Source organism: Phacochoerus africanus, chromosome 1 (assembly GCF_016906955.1).
Source record: "Phacochoerus africanus isolate WHEZ1 chromosome 1, ROS_Pafr_v1, whole genome shotgun sequence".
Taxonomy (NCBI): domain Eukaryota; kingdom Metazoa; phylum Chordata; class Mammalia; order Artiodactyla; family Suidae; genus Phacochoerus; species Phacochoerus africanus.
This window is the reverse complement of record NC_062544.1, coordinates 133,434,603-133,450,743: the sequence shown is the minus strand read 5'-3', so window position 1 is coordinate 133,450,743 and position 16,141 is coordinate 133,434,603. Positions and strand designations below refer to the sequence as shown.

At 39.3% G+C, this 16,141-nt stretch overlaps 1 protein-coding gene across 1 annotated transcript in view; it reads left to right on the top strand.

Annotated features, from left to right (window-relative positions):
* The window catches only part of EIF4E3 (eukaryotic translation initiation factor 4E family member 3), a 69,715-nt gene that overhangs the window by 718 nt on the left and 52,856 nt on the right, over positions 1-16,141 (top strand). The gene's annotated exons all lie outside the window — the stretch shown is intronic.

Here is a 16,141-nt window from a genome sequence, read left to right as displayed (position 1 = left end):
CCGCCGCCGCCAGCCCCGCCAAGGAATCCCGCGCCGCCCGGGCCGGGCCGGGCTGGGGGCGCCGCTGCCGCAGCTGCGGGCCGGGAGGCAGCCGGGAGGGAGGCAGGGCCCAGGACGCGAGGTGGCGACAGGTCGCGTTTGGCCCCAGGTAACCGGGGTCCGGCGGCGGCGCCCGGCGCCCGCCCTGAGGTCACTGTAGCCTCGCGCGCGGTGGGAGGTTGCCGGGGTTGGCAGGGCCTGAAGGCCTGGGGGTGGGAGACGAGATGGGGGGAGGAGAACTGGAGTATCCAGGATAAGCCCTCTGCCCGCAGCTAACAATAGTTAACTGTCACCATCATCATCATCACCACAATCTTGTAACCTCTAATATTCAGGTCAGCGTCGATGTGGGTGGCAGTGTTCTGGGGAGCTTTACCAGCATCATCTCCCTTAACGTTCACAATAACCGCAAAGTTGGTTCTGTTCTTAAACCCACTTCTTATCTGAGGAAGAAGAGGCTTTGGGCGTCCAGGGAGTTGAGAGCTGGTAAGTGGCAGAGTTGAGATTCCAGTTTCACTGCGTCTGATTTCCAGGGTTGGATTCACAGGATTCTGAAGCATACCCTGCTCTCTGTCCCATTCGTGGTGCCAGTGAAGACATCTGTCAGGGAAAAGAAAGCCCTCATGCTCTCTTAAGTGATTTGGAAGGTGAAGCCCATACCACCTTCCTCCCGGAATTTGGAGTAAGCCTAAAAGGGCAGCTCTTGTTCTGATCCTTAGACAGGCCACATTCAAGGCGTTGTGCCGGCTGTTCCTCTACCTGGAATAGCCCCTCAACTGGCTCCCCAAACTCTGGGCCATTCTGACCAGTCTAGCTTACTGTGTCATTGTCCATTCATTTCCTTTTCTTTCTTTTCTTTCTTTCGGGCTGCACCCATGGCATATGAAAATTCCCAGGCTAGGGGTCACATCAGAACTGCAGCTGCCGGCCTGTTCCACAGCCAGAGCGATGTGGGATCCTTAACCCACTGAGCAAGGCCAGGGATGGAACTGGCATCCTCATGGATGCCAGTCAGGTTTGTAACCCACTGAGCCACAACAGGAACTCCCCATTCATTTCCTTCTTAGCACTTAAAATTTATCACTACATAGTTTTATTTCTTTTTAAGATCTTGTCCTTCCAGTCGGTCTCTAACCTCCATGAAGGCAAGGGACAGTGTCTGGTTTTTCATACCACTGTATCCTCAGTGCCTGGCATGGGAAAGCCAGAATTAAGAAATATGTTCTTTCTTGGGTACACTCACTTTTTGCTTTCTTTTATGCAGAATAGTATTTATTGCCTGCCTTGTATGTGTGTGGCAGTCACTTCGTTGGGCACTTTCAGGACAACACAAGACCATAGAAAATCTTTTCAGGATAAGGAGTCTAAACTTTAGTTTGTAGGCAGTACGGAGACCTTAGAGGTTTTTGAGGAAAGTGATGCTATTAGAAAACTACTCATGTGCTTCAGGAGGATGATTTTGGCTGTAGTGTTTAAGAGGAATGACAGCAGAGTTTGGAAGTCTAGTGCAGAGCCTTAGACTTTAGTGTGCACAGAAATCACTGGGGATCCTAATTCACTATTTCTGGATGGGGCTGAAAATGTTGCCTTTCTAACAAGTTCCTAGGTGACCTTTGTGCCTCTGGCAAACATACCACACTTGGAATAGCAAGGACTTTGAGGGCAGTTTTTTTACATTTTTGTTAAAAAAAAAAAAAATCTAAGTGATAGACAATGAGGATCTAACTTAGGACCCCTAAGTGGCCAGAAATAAGTGGCTGACCAGGCAGTTCTACAAATATTTTGTGAGCCACACAGGAAGTCCGAGGTCTACAAATATTTGATCAGAAAAGAGAAGTGGATTCTGGAGGGTATTTTGGTTAGGAATTTTATTTTGATAATAGTAGATTAAAAAATGTAAATGATTTTGTTTTCCTCATGAAGCAAAGTCCATAGGTTAGTGGTTGCTGGCCTTGAATTATTGGCTGAAGAACTGAATTTCTGAAAGTCTTTTAGCCCTTCCCTCATGATCAATAGGCTGCTGTCACCCCATCCATTCCTTCTGCATTCTAGGCAGAAAGAAGGAAAAGAAGAGCAAAATTTTTCCTGCCGTCTAAGTAGGGCCCTTTGGAAGCATTTTCTAGAAGGCCTACATTATAACAAACACATGTCATTGACTACATGCAAAGGATTTGGGGAAATGATTTCTTTAGAGCCAGACATAACCATGGAGAATGAGATCCAACCTTCATGGGGACCTTAGCATTTGGGCTGCATCAGCCCAGAACAAGGGATGCCTTCCTTTAATGCACACAAAGATGTCAACTCTTTGATCATCTTTATGATCATCTTTATGGTTGCTTTATGATCATATCATGGCAGCATGTGCTAACTGAGCACCTGCTGTCGTGCCATGCAGTGTGCTGACTTCTTGAAACGTGTTATCTTGTTCAATCATTCTAAGGGCGGCATGTGGCGGGTGCTTTTACAGTTTCCATTTTGCTGAAGAGGCAGAAAGGTAACCTGTGAGAACTGGGATGGCAAGGGAGTAAGTCTGGCTCTAAAGCCCATGCTCATAAACATTGTATGCATTGTCCCTTCATCGTAACTGCGAAGAAAGCTACTAAGTTTTTAAAAGCAAAAACTAACATGATCCTCATGTTCACAGAATTATAGCCCTTTCAAAGGGGGCAGAGATATTCATTTTATAAACTCATACATGGCTGAATGGGCATAGAGTCCAGGTCTTCTCCTTCTGAAGTCAGTACCCTTCCCACTTAATTAAAATCTTAATAGTGTTTATTCCAGTGAACATATGCCATTGTACAAGTCACTTAATGTCTCATAATCTCAGACGTTCCTCTTTACAAAAGGAGACATTGGACCAAATGATTTTTCAGGGTCCTCACCTCTGAAGATCAGTTTGTACATGAGAAAATGAAAGTTCAGTGGTTATATAATCCCAAATAGGGAGAGATTTATTCTTCAGAAGAGGACCCCAAGGAAGAGACATTAGCTCCTTGTGATTTAAATTTCTCCATGTTTTCTATTTTTCTCTTCGGCTCTGTATGCTTCTCTTTGGGATTTGAGATTTGGTTTAGTCATCTGCCCAGAATCAAATAGCAGAAGCAGCAACAGAAAATATATAAATCATGGCTTTCACAGCATTTATATGCCTCCTTTCATTGTCACCATTTGTTCAGAAGATTAATACATAAGGAAAAGCCATTAGCATTTCATTGCCAAAGTCAACTTATTTTCCTTTTATTGTTTCTAGGAAGCTTCACACAAGAATTTAAAATAATTTCGTAGGCCCCGAGTTGAGTGCCAGTATCTCAAAGCAGAACAGCTCTGTGGGATTTTTCCTTATACGAAAAATTTCCCTTTTGCTTATAACCAGATTCTGCCTTCTGCACAGAGATAGAAAAGTTGGGATTCCCCCACCTACCCTCCACCCACCACAACTGAGCTGTTATTTCTTTGCTGCACATATAGATGATGTGATTGATAATAGAAAGCAGCTGTTTGAAAGACCGGTTGAAAGACCTTGACAGAGTCAATCAAGGCCACATTTCTCTTCATCATGGGAGCCAGTTTGGCTGACTTCTGTCCAACCTCAGGCTTCTGGCTAGTCATCTGCCAGTGCACATCAAGATAAAGAAGGTTGGCCTGACTTAGTCTCATCCCATCTCTTAGAAAATATAAGCCAAAGTCTATTTCCAGTGGGCATTGAGTTATCAAAGGATAGCACTTGGGAGTTCCCATTTCAGCTCTGCAGGTTAAGAACCTGACCTAGTGTCCGTGAGGATGCGGGTCCAATCCCTGGCCTCACTCAGTGGGTTCAGATCCAGCGTTGCCATGAGCTGAGGTGTAAGTCACAGATGAGGCTCGGATCTGGTGTGGCTGTGGCTGGCAGCTGCAGCTCTGATTTGACCCCTAACCTGGGAACCTCCATATACCATGGGTGCAGCCCTAAAAAAAAAAAAAAAAAAAGTAGCATTCAGATTGGCCTCTCCTTGGGAGAGGAATGAAAATGGGCTGGAGTCAGACACACCTTAGTTCATATCCAAGCCCCAGCAATTACTAGCATGTATCCTTAGCCAAGTCCCTTGAACCTCTGAACCTCAAAGGCCTTTTGTGAGGAAGAGTCCATTAAATTCGATCCATTTGCAAAAAGAATGTCATACAAGGTGTACACATAAGTGGTGTGTAGTCATCGGTAGATACAGTTTATTCATGTTTGCTCTCACCAGACTATATATGCCTTGGCTAACCATGACTTGATTGACTATATTCTCCACCTCAGCCTAGCTTAGGAGGATGCCCTGTGCATAGTGGGTTGTCAGTACTTGGTGTGTAACATATGAAGGTCAGTCCATAAACTGAAAGGGGCCAAAAATATAACTGCTTCATAGAAATTTAATTTCTGACTGAGTTGCCATTTTGCCTTAAGGGTAAAGAAAAAAATGTAACCTTGGTGCTTCTGGGGTTTCATTGAAGATCCTTGCTTCTTTGGGATGTGCCAGGATTTCAGGAGAGCACCCAGGTTGCGCACCACACAATTGCTCAGGGTAGTGGGTACAGGTGTGGGGAGGGAAGGGTATGACATCTAATGTTGGGTCAGTTGTTGCCATTGTTTCTGTCATCATAAGCCATTGTTGTTTAGTGATAATTAGCTGCTTTATGAGAATCTGGGCTGGGATATGTATCATTAGATGCCACCCCAGCCATTCCTCTCAGCACTGTGTCTGGGAAACCCCATGCAGAGCTCCCCGTCTCTGTACCCTCTTCTTGCCTTCCTTCTGCCTTCATCTCTGGGGACCTCCTCTCTCCTCTGGCATAAGGGAAATCTATTTTTTCTTGTTCTTCTGGACAGTATAATCGGCCAGTTCTGGGAATCTGTGGGCCCAGAATTTAGGTGTTTGGAGAAACAGGAGTCAGGAAGCTACCTTACATAAGCTTCTCCTTGGCAAGGAAGCCTGGAACCTGCTATCTGCTTCAGTATTGGGAAAGAAAGGGAAAAACAGGGGAAGAGAGACTGATCAGGTCTTACCTCAAAATGTTGTCCCTGCTGTGTATTTGTTGACTAATTGACTGAATATATCATTTATGTGTATAGGCAAGGTATAGTGTCACACTTCTTACAAGCAAAATATGGTTTAGTGAAAACTCTTAACAGTTTTCTCCATATGCAAAGGAGTGAAGGTAGCCCCTTACCTCACACTGTATACAAAGGTGAACTCTGTATGGATCATAGACATAAATACAAGAGCTGAAACTGTAAATAAAGAAAGTGTAGAAGTAAATTTTTATGATGTTAGATTAGGCAGTAGTTTCTTAGATATAACACAAAGAGGAGGAATGAAAAAAATAGATAAATTGGATTTTATTAAAGTTTTAAAGTTTCCACTTAAAAGAATACCTTCAAGAAAGTGAAAAGACAACCTGCAGAATGGAATATTTTCAAATTATATCTGATGAGGGAATTGTATCCAGAATATATAAGGAGTGCCTATATAAGTCCACAGTAAAAAGCCAAACATCCCAATTTTAAAATGGGCAAAGGATTGAATAGGCATTTCTTCAAAAAGATATACAAATGACTGATAAATACATAGAAAGATGTTCACCATCATTAATCATTAGGAAAATGCAAATCAAAACCATAGATACCACTTCACACCTAGTGGGATGGCTGTTACCAAAAAAGACAAACAATATCAAGTGTTGACAATGATGTGAAGAGATTGGAACCCTCATATAGTGCTGTTGTGTAAATATAAAATGCTGCAGCTGTTTGGGAAATAGCTCAGCAGTTTCTCATCAGTTAAACATAGAATTACCTATGATCCAGCAATTCTACACTTAGGTAAATACCCAAATGAAACCAAAACATCCACACAAAATTTGTACACACATGTTTCTAGCCAAGGGGACAAGGGGAGCAGTCCAATTGTCCATCAGTGGATGAATGGATAAATAAAATGTGAATTCTCTGTATAGTGGAATATTATTCACTCATAAAAAGGGATGGAGTGCTGCCATAGGCGTGCACATGGACGAACCTTGAAAACGTGATGCTAAGTGAAAGAAGTCGAATAGAAAAGACCACTCATTGTATGATTTCGTTTATATAAAATCACCAGAGTAGGCAAATCTATGGAGACATAAGGCAGATTGATAATTGTCAGGGCCTTGGGGTAGAAGGGGTTGGATGGTGACTGCTTATGGGTATTGGGGCATTTGTTTTGGGGAGGTGATGAAATTATTCTAAAATTAGATTGTGGTAGAGTTCCCATTGTAGCTCAGCAGATTAAGAACCCAATGTTCTTTGATGTGAGTTTGATCCCTGGTCTCACTCAGTGCTTTAAGAATCCAGGGTTGCGGCAAGCTGCAGTGTAGGTCACAGATGCAGTTCCATCCAGTGTTGCCATGGCTGGGGAATAGGCCCTATTTGCAGCTCTGAGTCAACCCCTAGCTTGGGAGCTCCCACGTGCCATGAGTGTGGTAAAAAAGAAAAAAATAAATAATTAATTAAATTAGGTAGTGGTAAGAGTTGCTCAACTCTGCATGTCCTAAGAAGATATGTAATTGTGGGGGGAAAAAACCACATTTCCTATTACAGTCAGGCCACCTCTGTAACCTTAAAAAGTATCCTTATTAAAAGGTTGCTATGGGAGTTCCCGTGGTGGCGCAGTGGTTAACGAATCCGACTAGGAACCATGAGGTTGCGGGTTTGGTCCCTGCCCTTGCTCAGTGGGTTAACGATCCGGCGTTGCCGTGAGCTGTGGTGTAGGTTGCAGATGCGGCTCGGATCCCGCGTTGCTATGGCTCTGGCGTAGGCCGGTGGCTACAGCTCTGATTGGACCCCTAGCCTGGGAACCTCCATATGCCGAGGGAGCGGCCCAAGAAATAGCGAAAAGACAAAAAAAAAAAAAAAAAGGTTGCTATGGACCTAGAAAGTGACATGGACTTCCCACTGCTTTCTGAGTGAATGTAAGCTTTAAAGGTACGAATTCTTGGGCCCTTCCTCAGGGTTGGCCACAGAAATCAGTATGTTTTGCCATATGGTCACGTGTCCAAGTGTTGTATCTCAGATTTGCTTCAGCATTTACATGCTTTGATGCTGAAATGACTTTGGGAGGAGGGATTAAGGAACTCTTATTCAGTCAGTAGGTTTATAGTGTAGTGACTACCTACTGGAAAACCTATCGTTCCCTCGGTTTTTTTACATCCAGTAGCACACTGAGGTGTTGCACTATCTAATATACGTTTACAAATCCCTGTACCCTCATATTACAGAAGAGGAACCTAGAACCTTATGTTAATTAGAGCACTTAATTACATAGTCTTTGGCTACATAGCCCAAAGTGCTAAGGCAAGGTTAAATTCTGGTCTGTCTGGACTGAAAGACTGATTTCTTAATAAATACACATACAGGGCTGTGTTGGCTAATACGTAATTGAGGAGAACACTTATCAATATCTTATAAATACTAAACTGGAGGTCGTATCACTTGCTACAGGATCGAGAAAAACTTATGTCACTGGCAATATTTTAATCGCTCGAAAATGAACACTTCCAACATTGCAAAGAAACAGAAAACTATACCTGTCACTACCTTAAAAAAAATCCCTGATATTTCTTTAAAAACTCTTTGATATTTCTGTAATACATTTTTTCAAAGAGTTAGAGCCATGGCTCCAAGTGAGAAAAAAGCCTTCTTTTATGTGGCCCCTCTTTTTTCCATTATACTTGATAGTGGCTTAAACTCCCTCTAGCGGTTAAATCATGTTGTGATCTTAAATTTTGATTTAGAAAGATGGAACCCGGCTGTGGGGACCAAGGTGCTGCTGTGAGTGCCACAGAGGATAGGATCAAACCTGTTCCTTAGATGTCCTCTTCCTGTGTCATGGAGTCATGGTGCAAATAGTATTTATCAGAGCTGCCACTTCTATAATCCTCTCCCCACTTGCTTATTTGATGAGAAATCAAAAAGCTCATTGATCATTGTTACTTTCTGTTCTAGGGATTAACAGAGACTGTAATTTCTAAGATACACATTTTGGGAGGACATCTTTATAAAATGCTCTTTAAAAAAAAAAAAGTAAGCTGGAGAACCGAGGCCCACAAGACACACCATTTAGAGATGTGCCTGTCTTTCTTCCCAGTGAGCTGACAACTTTCTTGTAAGGAAAAAAAATGAAAGTTTTAATTCTTTAAAATACCCACCTTCTCTGCACGTACACATGCATATACCTATAAATTCTTATCCCTCCCCCACCCTGTGCATTTGGCTTTGATTTAGATGAAGTAAAGAGTCTTGTAATGGTCAGAATTCTTACCACTATTGGGGAGGTCTCTGTAAAAATAAAGGGTAAGCTTATCTTAGAGACAAGGCAGGTGGATTTTGATGGTAAAACAAGTCATGTAAAAGGTATGTGACTTGGGAACATTTCTTCCAAGTCTTCCATAAGACATTAAGAAGGTTTGATGCCAGTGTCACAGTCATTATGATTAAACAGCAACATTTCTCAGAACCCCCTTGCTCCCACTCTTCTGCCACTTTCTAACAGGCATAGAACTCATTTAATGAATACAAATTACTTAGAGTCAGCTTGGCGTCAGTGAGGGGTGGAACTGTGCAATTCCACACTGCAGAATAGTTCACAGCTGAATCATGCACCGTAACTACACTTTGTCAGTTGTAAAACTTTTTTGTCTTCCTTCACGCTAATAGTTGTGATTTTCCCCCCTTTAAAATGATATATACCTATAACCCACTTGACCTCAGACTTTCTGATAGAACCATGCAGTTTCACTCACTACAGTCAAGGCCATCATCCAATAGAGTGGTGACATTTTTATCCCTGGAGACATCTCTCCTGGAACCTTCATTCTTTTCAGTCTGATCTGAACAGTTGTCTGCACAGGACACTTCCATTCACCATCATGCTGGTCTCTTCCCTCCCTTCCTAGGTCAGATCTCCTGTTTTCTGCAGCCCACACCTTTCTCTTTCTTGTTCTTTCTTTCTCTTTCTTTATTCTTTCAATTTAGTTGGTGTATATATGTTGGTAAGATTTTACATATCTTAAACTGCACTTCGTTTGCATTCATACTTGTTTGATAGTTTGGCTGGGAATAGCATTCTCCTAGGTTGAAAATAATGACTAATGGTGTTGAGCATCTTCTCATGTGCTTATCTGCCATCTTTGTAATTTTTTAATTAATTTTTATTAAAGTATAGGTGATCCACAACCATCTGTTTAACTTTGCTGATAAATCTGTTCAACTTTTTGCCCTTTTTTGTTTTGTTATTTATATTTTTAATATTGACATTTAAAAGTTTTAAAAATATATTCTGGAGTCAAGTACTCTTTCAGATATATGATTCATAGTTATTTTCTCTTGGTCTATGGCTTATCTTTTTATTCTTTTTTTAGTGTCTTCGAAAAGCACAAGTTTTTAATTTTCACCAAGCCTAGTTTTTCATTTTGGAATATTTTATGAATCTGGTTTTGATGTCATATCTAAGAAATCCTTTCCTAAACTAGGGTCACAAAGATTTTCTTATATGTTTTCTTCTAGAAGTTTTATTTTTTTAAGTTTTATGTTCCATATTAAGCTAATTCTTGTTAATGGTATGAGGTATGGGAAGTATGGATTGGCATTCTTTTTTTTTTTGCATGTGGATGTCCAGTTGTTCCAACCAACTTTTTTGTTGAAAAACTACTATTGTTCATTCAATTGCCTTTGCATTTTTGTCAAAAATCAATTGTATATATGTGTCTATTTCTGGACTTGCTCTTCAATTTATCTTTGTCAATCTTGATGCCAATACCACACTGTATTGATTATTGTGGCTTTTAGTAAGATTTTAAAATCAAGGTGTATTATTCCTCTAAAGATGTTCTTTTTCAGAATGTTTTGGCTATTCTCAGTCATTAGCATTTACCTATAGCTCTTAGAATCAGTTTGTCAGATTCTACAAAAAGGCTTGCTGGAATTTTAATTGGGATTGTGTGTAGATCAATTCTGGGAAAATCGAAATCTTAACAATACTCCATCTTTTTATACATGGTCAATGTGTATCTCCTATATAGATTTAGGCCTTTAATTTCTTTCTTTTTGTAGTTGTAGTTATCATTGTACAGTTCTTGTACATCTTTCCTCAGATTTATTCATAGGTATTTCATATTTTTGATGTTATTATAAATGGTGTTTAAAAAATTCCCATTTCTGATTGTTCAATCCTAGTATATAAATATACAATTGGTTTTTGCACCAAACTTGTATCCTGAGATTTTGCTGAACTCATTTATTCGATAGCTTTTGGGGGTAAATTCCATCAGGTTTTTTACATAGATGATTGTGTTGTCTGTGAATAAGGACTATGTTACTTTTTTTTCCAGTGTGGATGCTTATTTCTTTTTTTTTCTTATTGCACTGGCTAGCCCCTCAGTACTTTGCTAAACAGAAGTGGTGAGAGTGGACCTTGTTAGTCTTTTTCCCCACATTTAAAGGAAAAGCTTTCAGTTTTTCACTATTAAGTATGGTATTAGCTGTTGGTTTTATAAATGGCTATAGAAGTTCTCTCCTGTTCCTATTTCACCGAGAGATTTTTGAAAAACAGGAGTGAATGTTGGATTTTGGCAGATCTTTTTCTGCATCTTTTGTTAAATGTTGAATTATATTAATTGACTTTCCAATGTTAAACCAAGCTGCATTATCCTTTTCCTTATATTCCTCTTGCTAAAATTTTGTTTGGGATTTTTGTGAATATAACCGTAACGTTTATCGATCTCTAGTTTTCTCCTCTTGTACTGGTTTCGGCTGGTTTTTCAGAGTGGGAGAGGCTGGCCTTTTCAAGTTTTTTTTTCTTTATGCAGTTTCTGTAGAAAAAGAATTTGTGTAGTTGGTATTATTTTTTGCCTGAATGTTTGGTAGAATTTATCATTGAACCCATTTGAGGCTTCTGTTTTCTTTGTGAAAAGGTATTTAACTACATATTCCATTTCTTTGATAAGTATATGACTATTCAGATTATTATCTATTTCTTGAGTAAACTTTGGTAGTTCATACCTTTCAAGGAATTTTTTCATCTCATCTTTTATTATTTTCATAAAGTTATTTTTTCATCAATCTTTGTTTTCTTTAGAATTACCTTGTTGTCTGTAGAGTCTGTCTTGATACCATGTATCTAATTCCTGATTCTGATAATTTGTTTCTTCACAATATTTTCCTGAACAGTCTGGCTAGAGGTTTATCAATTTTTTTTAATCTCAAAGAACTATTCTTTTGTTTCATTGATTTTTTTCTTTTATATTGTTTTCTACCTCATTAGTTTCTGCTCTGATTTTTATTATTTCCTTTCTTTTACTTAATTTGAGTCCAATTTTCTCTTTCTCCAGTTTCTTAACATGAAGCTGAGTTCATTGATTTGAGACTGCTGTTCAAGAATTCTTATTACGAAATGTCTCCTCAGTGCTATTTTAGCAGCCTCCCACAAATTTGATGTGTGTGTTTTCATGTTTATTCATTTCTAAATAGTTTCTAACTTCCTTTTTGATTGCTTTTGTGAGCCATGGCTTATATAGGAGTGTGTTATTTAGCTTATAAATATTTGGAAATTCCCAGGGATATTGCCATTATTAATTTTTAATTTCCAATTGTATCAGAGAAGATACTTGTATGCCTGGAATTCTATTAAATTTATTGCAGGTTGTTTTATGGTCCAGAATATGGTGTGTCTTGCTTAAATGCTCCATGTGTACTTGAAAAGAATGTGTATTGTGTGGTTGTTAAATAGAATGTTCTATAAATGTCAATCAGGTCAAGTCAGTTAATAATGTTGTTGAAATATTTTATATTCTTACTGATTTTCTGTCTATTTGTTCTAGCATTTATTGAGGCAGAGGTTTTGAAATCTCAGACTACAATTATGGATTTATATATAGTTCCTTGTGCTTCTAACCATTTCCTCTTCATGGATTTTGAAGTTCTGTTATTGTCAGGAGCAGAGTGTTTCGAACTGCTGAGTTCTCTTGATGAAGTGACTCCTTTATTTATTTATTTATTTATTTATTTTTCTTTTCTAGGGCTGCTTCTCCTGGCATAGGTAGGTTCCCAGGCTAGGGCTCCAACCAGAGCTATAGCCGCCGGCCTACGCCATAGTCACAGCAACTCCAGATCTGAGCCACAACTGCAACCTACACCACAGCTCACGGCAATGCCGGATCCTTAACACACTGAGCAAGGCCAGGGATCGAACCAGCAACCTTATGGTCCTAGTCGGATTCATTAACCACTGTGCCACTATGGGAACTCTGATTCCTTTATATTATTACTATTATTATCATTATTTTGTCTTTTTGCCATTTCTTGGGCCGCTCCCACAGCATATGGAGGTTCCCAGGCTAGGGGTCGAATCGGAGCTGTAGCTGCCAGCCTACGCCAGAGCCATAGCAACGCAGGATTTGAGCCGCGTCTGAAACCTACACCACAGCTCACAGCAACGCCAGATTGTTAACCCACTGAGCAAGGGCAGGGATCAAACCCGCAACCTCATGGTTCCTAGTTGGATTCGGTAACCCATTCCTTTATATTATTAATTGGCCTGAAATGTAATTATTTTGATAATAATATAACCACTCAAGTTTTCTTTTGATTAGAAGTAGCACAGTGTATCTTTTATCTACTCTTGTTTTTTTCATTTAAAAATTATTTCATAGTAGGATATGATCATGAAATCAAGCAAAGGATCAGTGTAATGTCTAATTTTGCTTACAGTCTATCCCTGGGATTTCAGGGTATCTGCTTGTTGTGTGTGTGTCTGCACCTGAATGAATTCTTAAAATTCTTTTGTTCTCTTAATGGTTTTTCTCACATATTCCTGGTTCATAGGAGGTGCTCAGTAAATATTTGTTAAATTTTGTGTATTACCTGCAAAAAGAAAAAGAGACTTTCTGTCCTTTTAACCTACTTGTGTCTTTATATTTAAAGCATATTTCTTGTTGACATCATTTTTATTGGATCTTGCTATTTTATCCAGTCTGACAGTCCCTAACTTTCACATACTGTCCGCATTTGATATGAATATTAATATGTAAGATTTAAATCTGTCATCTTACTATTCGTTTTTCACTTGTCCCACCTGCTATTCGTTCCCCTTCCCCTAGTTTTAGACTTTCTTTTGGGTTAATAAAATGTTTCTTATGATTTCTTATCTCTTTACCTAGATTATTTGCTATAACTTTTTGCTTTGTTATTTCTGTTTTTTGTTTTGTTTTGTTTTGTTGCTTTTTAGGGCTGTACCCTTGGCATATAGAAGTTCCCAGGCTAGGAGTCAAATCAGAGCTACAGCTGTTGGCCTACACCACAGTCACAGCAATGCGGGATCCAAGCACATCTGCAACCAACACCAGAACTCACGGCAATGCCGGATCCTTAACCCCCTGAGCGAGGCCAGGGATTGAACCCGCAACCTTATGGTTACTGGTCAGATTCATTTCCACTGCACCACAACAGGAACTCCTTAAAGTTTTTTTTTTCCTTTTTATATTTCAGTGTTTTATTTAGGGTATATAGGATAATCTTTAACTTACCATAGTCTACCTTCAAGTGGTATTATGCCTCTTCACATACAGTATAAAAATTTGCAGTAGCAAATTTCATCTATTTTTTCATCTCTTCCATTCCTTCTTCCCAACCTTTGTACTTTTGTAACATTTTTCTTTTACATATGTTATTAACCCTATATTATATTATTATTTAAATGTATCATGTTTAAATTATGCTATACTATAATATTCCCATAGGTTTCCCGATGTGATTCTCATTTCCTGTACTCCTCATTCCTTTCTATAGGTCTAAATTCTCTTCAAATTTTATTCTTTCTTGAAGGAGTTTATGTAACATTTCTTTTAAGATGAGTCTGATGGTGATGAATACTTTTAGCTTTTGCAAGCAGAAAGTGTCTGTTTTTCCTATTTTTTATTAATATCCACTATTGTTTTTAATTTCACTGATTTTTACTCTTATTTTGTTTTATTCACTCCTTCCTGTTGCTTTAGATACTTTGCTTTTCTCTTTCTAGTTTATTAATATAGGAATTTATATTATTATTATTATTATTTGTTGTTGTTGTTGTTGTTGTTGTTGTTTTTGTCTTTTTGCTATTTCTTTGGGCCGCTCCCGCAGCATATGGAGGTTCCTAGGCTAGGGGTCGAATCGGAGCTGTAGCCACCGGCCTATGCCAGAGCCACGGCAACGCGGGATCCGAGCCGTGTCTGCAACCTACACCGCACGCAGCTCACGGCAACGCCAGATCGTTAACCCACTGAGCAAGGGCAGGGACAGAACCCGCAACCTCATGGTTCCTAGTCGGATTCGTTAACCACTGCGCCACGACGGGAACTCCAGACTTTATATTATTGATTTGAGATGTTTCTTCTTCTCTAATATAATCATGTAGTGCTATAATTTTCCCTCTCAGCAGTGCCATAGCTGTATCTGACTTATTTTAATGTGTTGTATTTTTATTTTATCCAGTTTTATGTATATTTATCTTTCTTGATGAACCCTGTTAGCCTGTGGATTGTTATATGTCTACTGTTTAATTTTCAAGTGTTTGGAAATTCCTGTTTTCTTTGTGTTATCTTTTTAAGGTTTGTTTTATGTTCATTGTATAATCTATATTAGTGAACACTGCAGAACATTTGGGGAAAAAATGTGTATTCTGCTAAAGTGCTACCTATTTCAGATATTGTTGGCTAATTTTGTTTTTCATTTTTTTCTATACACTTGTTGATTTTCTATCTCATAGTTCTATCAATTGCCAAGGGTGGAGTATTGAAGTCTTCAACTATAACTGTGGATTGCCTCTCCTTCTGCTCTTTCAAGCTTTGTTTCGTGTATTTTGAGGTTCTGTGTTGTGTATACATATTTAGAGTTGTTATGTCTTCGTGGTGGGTTGATCCTTTCATCATTATATAATGTCCTTCGTCTCTAGGAAACTTTGCTCTCAAGTCTACTTTATCTGATAGAGCTATTCTTACTTATATGGTATCTCTTCCCCCAGCCTTTCCCTTTCAGTTTAACCATGCTCTATTTGAAGTGAGCTTTTTGTAGATGGCATATGTAGGGTCATGGAAATTTTGCTCTTGTCATTGTTTGCTTAATCCACTCTGCTTGATGAAGGCAGAAGCCTAAGCTCTCCTCTGGACTTTGCTGGCTTGAGAAGAAGTATGGTCACGGTCTTGCCCATAGTGTTTGGCTGTTGTAGAGTAGTGTCTAAACGTTTTTGTCTTGCCAGGCTGCTCCTTTTCATGTCCTTTTGCTAGGGAAACAGGCTTTTATGAGGGCCTTTCTTGTCTATACCATTGGCATTTCCAGGTTGCCAGCTTTTCTGGCTCCAAATCTGGGATATAAGTGGAAAGAAAAAATGCCAGGGAACTCACCACCATGTCATTCCTTGGGTCCCAAGTTCCCTAGTTGGTGTGCCACCTTCTTGCTGCCTTATGTTTATTCTGCATATAATGTTCAGGGGTTTTCATTGTAGTGAGAAAAATTGAGAAGAACTTGCCTACTCCATCTTTCTAGAAGCACATTTCTTCTCCCTTGTCTCTGAAAAGATGTATCAGTGGCTATAGAATTCTAGATTGACTTTTTTTTTCTTTTAGCTCTTTAAAGAGACTGTTCCATTTGTTTGTATTATTTCCTATGAGAACTCTTATCTAATCCTTATTTTTGTTTCTCTCTTCATAAGGTATCATCTTCCTGTTATTGAGTGATTTGATTATACTCTGCTTTGGTGTGATTTTACTTCATGTTTTTTGTATTTGGAGTTCATTGAGAGTCTTGGACCTACTGGTTTATCTCTTAAACAGTTCCTCTCCAGAAGCAGAAGTTCCAACCAAAATTACAGCAAATGCTAAACAGCTGTTGTAGTTGAACTCTGGCTTATTAGTCCCATTTTGTTTATTTAATAGGTGTATATGTGCTTTGTACACTTTTTCCACAGTGTTCTGTTTTAAAGCATCATTCCAATACTTCCTGAAGTCAAAGGCTGGGCTCATTTTTCTAATGACATGGAGATATCTTGACAGAACTGAGGCTTGTTCT